Below are 6,209 nucleotides of genomic sequence, written 5' to 3'. Positions count from 1 at the left end.
GAATTTTAGTTCTAATATTGTTGTACTATTGCCTTCTGTTAAAACAACTATAAGAGGATTATACTGCTGCAGTGTCCTAACTGGGTATAACTGGGTATGCAAAGTTTAATAGATCACGGTTAGTCATGGTAAATTTCATAACAAACAAACCGAACACGTAATTCCACATTTTATTTATGTATTGTAACTGATACCTATAATTTCATTGTCATTGACGGTATTCAGCTTATTTAAATTGCTCATCTGAATTTAATGAAATGAAAAAGGCTGTATTTAAATTATTTGGTCTATGAGAATTCTCATGCAGGAAAAGTGTCAAGCCACCTGTATGTCAAACTTGAGATGTCGATTAGCCCTTGCAGCAACTCGACGAAAGAATCGTAATTATGGTCTCCTACAATGCAAAAGATTTACCCCAATGCAATATATCCTGTTTTTCCGGTGGCTGTTTACATTTCGAAATCTTAATACCAATCCACTTTGTGTCGTGGGGCCTGTTTATCGAAGCTAGTCCAGTCTGATTAAAACCAGTCCCCACTAGTGGATAGTGGGGGCTGGTTTTAATCAGACTAACCAGTCCCCACTAGTGGATAGTGGGGGTTGGTTTTAATCAGACTGAAGCTAGTCCTAAGAGCGCTTCGAACAACAAACAGGCCCCTGGTCTTCACACTTTTCATAACACACCTATTTTGATTTATTGCATGATAATTAATGTGTTTCTCGTTTTAAATATACATGAAATATTTGCCGCTGTTCAACACATATATCATCTATCTAAATCCAAGTCTATTCTTATCACAATCATCTTTGGTAGCAAGAAAAAAAACCCTCAAATATCACTCCAAAATGAAAAGTTTTAAATGAATACTCAATATGTATAGATAAAAGATTTAAAAAAAAAGGAACAATTCTTGACGATGAAGGCAGTCAGTTTGGCCTAAATTTGTCACATAATATCACACATATTGCTGATTAAGATTTATTTGCAAGTGAATATTTAACTTCATTCAATACGTATTCGTGTGACCTTCAATAAAACCCATTTACTGAAGACGAATTACGCATGTTCTAGGCGCGTTCAGCTATCAAAAGGAATAATGTAAATAAGTGAAACAAGTGAAACAAGGGTGATCCATTTCGTTGACCGTTTAGAATCACAAAACAAACCCTTCTTATACAGGTAAAAACGATGCTAAACATATTTTCTAACCTATAACAAGAAATCAAACACACCTAGCAAAACCAAATTGCACGTGCTTGCTAAGTATTTATATAAATCTTTATCATGTTTATGCTTGAATCGGATTATATATCCGTCGGCAGTCTTCGGAGGTCATCTCTGTGGTTAATCAAATGGCATAAAGACTAAAATACACACTAATTTAACGTTTAAGCATATTATCGAGTCCATGCATTGTTTATTGTTTTATCAATTATTTGGATATACATATATAGTTTTTGGGGAGAGGACTTTTTTTTCTATTAATTTCAATTATTTTCGCTTTTCGGTATACTATGAACATACTATATATATATCATATATCAGTGACCGCCTTGGATAGTTCAAAATAACGGGTTTTTGAAAAAGGGAGAGGGTTAAAAGAAAGTTCTGTCCCATGTGTGCCTTATCAAACGTGATAATTTGAGTCCAATTGGTGAATATGGATTTGACAGCTTATGCCCCTTTAATAATCATCTTCAATCTTGAATCTTAATAAAAGGTTTATTTCTTTTTCACATTGGATGATTGAAAACATTCAATTGAACAAATGGAGAAACTCTAGTTTACTTAGAAGTTTAACTTAATCCACTATATAGGAGATATTGTATATCCAGATCGTATTTCTATTCACCTGGAATGTTCTTTTAGCTTATTTGACCACAGCTATGTTTTTCCGGTCATCATCAAATTTCCTTTAGAAAATATTTTAAAGTGTAATATTTGTGACTGGCAATAACATTATCAATCATTTATTTTAGATAAATTTAAACGAAAGCTAGGACTAATATATTGGTTAGTGTTGTAGTCCAATACTAAATTATATGATTTTTAATACTAGTCACAAAAGTTGACAATTTTCAAACTCTTCAACCCAATAGATTTCTTGTCCCTTTTCTTTTTTTCATCTCTTTTATAGATTGGTCTAAAGCCATTTTAGCGATGATTTGAGAAAATATTTATTTAATTTAAGTGAAATAATTAAAGCAACCGAATTTTGAACAGAGTGATTTGATTGGAGAACCTAAATGGACTTGCCGTTAAGTAGTCGTCTTTTTATGTAAGACTCAACTCCAATTTGTCTTCCAGCTTTACAACCGAATTCTGGATATATAAAGAAAATGCATGTGTGCATAATAAGAGGGGTTTCAATATCCTAAAAAAACTATATTTTTAATAAAATCAAATATTTTATTGCGGTATAAACAGTTTGTGACCCATGTGTATTAACACAATAAACATATTTACATTCATATCAAACATACACAATAAAAATAGCATCAATATTTATAAAAACAAACAAGCTGTTAAGTCCCCTGCCCTCTGTTCTAATGACGTTTTCAAGAAGGATCCTAATTAACTTATTTGTTTGTAAAGTGTTGATGGATTTAGTAAATAAGGATTTTTTTCTGTCTCATTAAATTATTAAAGTTATTATTTTCAGTACATATTTGTTCAAAAATGGCCTTTCTTAGTTTTTAATGATTTTATCGCGCACCCAGTCAGTATCTCACTAAATCGTCAACTTCACCTGCATATGGGATATATATTTCCCAACTTATTCGATATTCAAGAGCTTGCAGCTCCTACTCAGACTTTGTAAAACGTCATCAGTGTCTGAGTAGAAAGTTAATGAACCAGGGGTATGTCAAAGAACGTTTCGTCCTTTTTCTAAAAAAGTTCTTCGGAAGGTACCAAGACCTTGTTGATAAATATTCCGTATCAACTTCACAAATAATACACGATGGTCTTGATGTATAGATTCTGCGTACTGATGTTGTTTATAATCTTAACAACGTGTTTTAAAGTTCTTTCATTTGTCTTTGTTCTATTATTAATATTACTTTCTCTGTTAATGGTTTTATGTGATATACGTTTGACTTGGCTCGGTACTTGTACATCTCGTCAGTGTGTTTGTATTGTCTTTCAATTTTTGGTGTCGTGCTTTGTATATGCGACTTTTTATATTTCTTTGGTTCTTATAACGTGACTCTGTACTTTAAAAGATCCCGTCAGTATGATATTGTTCTAATTTATGTCATTATGATATATTTCTATTATGAATTACAAAATGCGTTGAACCATAAACGTCAAAATCATTCAATCGCGTAGTGGAATTTACTATATGTGGATTCTTATAAATTCTGTATATAACTTTTGGACTATTTTCAATCTCGGTCTATTTCTGAAATTTATTCTGATACATACTGATTTTTTAACCCTATATATGCTAACATTGCCTATGTTAATTTTAAAATTGATTGTATGCACATTGAACGACAAATTTATGTGACGTATAAAATTTTCTGACGTCAGACACTCAATTCAATGAATGTGTTTGTAGATAGATGTTTTTGTGTTCTGTTAAATTGTTCCTTTTAAAATACGATGATGACTGATGTACCCATATTTTGACTATTTTATTTATTGTGTCTGTTTAGTTAACGCATCAATGTAAATATAACGGAATTTGATGAGACTGTCATCAAAGTGAGAGGGTTAGCGCTTTAAAATCAGGTTTAATCCACCATTTTCTACATTTGAAAATGCCTGTACCAAGTCAGGTATATGACAGTTCCTGTCCATTCGTTTTTGATGCGTTTTGTTATTTGATTTTGCCATGTGATTATGGACTTTCCGAATTGATTTTCCTCTAAGTTCAGTGTTTTTGTGATCTTACTTTTTATGTACTAATGCGGGGGTCACATATTGCCGATTATTGCTTCCGTTTGAGATAAGACAGCGACACGACACGAAAAATGAAAAAGTCGGATTATTATCCTCAATTATCTGGAATGTCCTTTCATTGTCTGAACGCAGTCGTTTAAGTTCGTAACATATTCCTACGGGTCAGGAAGGTTCCGAATAGTTCGGCGAAGCACCCCGACAGTTAAGTGCGTCCCGTAACATTCGGGGAAACTCAGCCGATTTAGTCTAGTCGGATTACAATCGTGCCTATGTCGTGACAGATTCTGCTGTATCGGATCAAAATCCTTACAATGTTCTGTGTATTATAGACGCTGTCCTGTGGAACGGGAATGATCTGGAGAAATTTTTCATCGCTGTTTTTCTGCCGATTGCGTCCAGATTGCATCCAGATCTTGTCGCCTGATTGCGAACCGTTTTTGCCGAAACCGTTCCGGAACAGTCCCGTTATTAATACGAAATTCTTCAATGATAACCACGTCAGAGTCCCGACAATTACAGAAAGCAATACGACTGAGACCAGATAAAGCCGTTTGCAATGCGATAGAGCGGGCCGTGATAGGATTACGTTCCGACAGTACCTGCTCATCCCGATTATGCCGACAGTTTTCGAACGGATAACTTCCGTCAGCGTCGGTTCCCTGCCTGGTCACTGTCTGATCTCTGTCGGATTACATTCGGTAGAATCGGGACGCAGTCGTAACAGACTCGGTCGAATTTTACCTGGCGAAAGATACAAATTGGATTAGAAGCGGATTGAGAACGGGATTATCAAAACAATTTCGATTGGAATCGGTTGAATATCGACGCTTCCTGAACAATAACTGATTGTTGTCATGATTAAATTATTTGTTTTACAATTTTTAATTAAAGTTTGAATTTCCATCCACAATTCACAGGATCTTGATCAGACTTTTGACAAATTTTAATCGGGAATGGTCCTGTAAGGTACGGCGGTAAAAATCGTGAATGTGTGACCCCAGCTATTATAAATAAAACATTTGGAGAGAAAAAAATTGTGATCGGTTTGCTACCAAAAGAGTTATTTCACAACCTATTGTGTGTGAACGCTTTAGTCCCGCGGTCCAAAGTGCCAACATTTCTAAAAGTAACATTTTAGATTGTATTTTCTTTGAATGTAATGAAAAGATTTTCAGTATAATTTGTAGCGGTTTGAAGTTATGGTCCTCTATTCTCGGAATTTAGTCAGCCGAAAGTCTTTAGGAATCTAGAACCTCATAATATTTGTATACACTAGTAGTACATTTTAAATTTCTAATTTGGGCTTAATAATAATGTCATCTTGAGATCTACCATACCATCAGGGAATCTTGGGAGCCGTCAGTTTATTGTCCTAAGTCTCAGGTTGTCCTGGGGTCACAGTATAGTTCCAATCTCAGGACAGTTTGAGGTCCTGTTTAATTTAACTTAAGCACACAGGCACTCGTCTCAGAAAAAATACCTATTTACCCTTATGTTATATAAAGGTATATAGGATTTTTTTTTTCTGAGACGAGTGCCAGCTGTGCTTGAGCACTACACATGTTGAATCCTTATCATCGGTAAAATTACCTTTGTAGAAACTGAACTCACAGGTACTTCGGTGTCTCAGAAAGAATCCCTATAGAACGTCGTATTATATTAAGGTATGTAGGGTTTTTTTCTGAGACAAGTGCATGTGACCACTATACAAATCCTTGCTGTTACTGAACAGTAGGACAACGCTTCATCATTCAGCTGTTCAGATAGTTCTAAAGAAATTTTGAAAGAAAATGACCATTTATTTATTTGAATTTGAATTTTGATTGTTTGTTAATTTTTTTTTAAGTCAGGGACTGGGAGACATATATCTTTACATATACTTTACTTTTTTATAATATATTATTCTTTTTTTTCATGAAATGATTAATCTTTAAATCTTTAAATAAACAATTTAATTCTTTCTTGCACTTATCTATATAAGTTCATACTACAATGGCAGTAGTTATGCAACCGTCTCTCAGTATTCCTATGTTCAAATTTGAGACACGTGATGCTACTACTGACTGGTTTTGTAGAGGAACATTTGACAGATTCTTGTATAATTAATTCTAGATTATAAAAAGAAAAGTCAGAGTCGTTCAAAGTTATCATCTTAGTTTACGTAGTTTACCATATATTATAAAACCAGAGACATATAATACAATTATATTATTATTGTATTATATGTCTCTGATAAAACTAAATTATTAAAAATAAATTCAGCAAAGAATATTTCCGGAAAAGCAAACTCGACTCTAAAATT

This window comes from Mytilus galloprovincialis, chromosome 6 (genome assembly GCF_965363235.1).
Source record: "Mytilus galloprovincialis chromosome 6, xbMytGall1.hap1.1, whole genome shotgun sequence".
NCBI classification, from domain to species: Eukaryota; Metazoa; Mollusca; class Bivalvia; order Mytilida; family Mytilidae; genus Mytilus; species Mytilus galloprovincialis.
The sequence above is the reverse complement of the archived record's forward strand: the minus strand, read 5'-3'. Positions refer to the sequence as shown.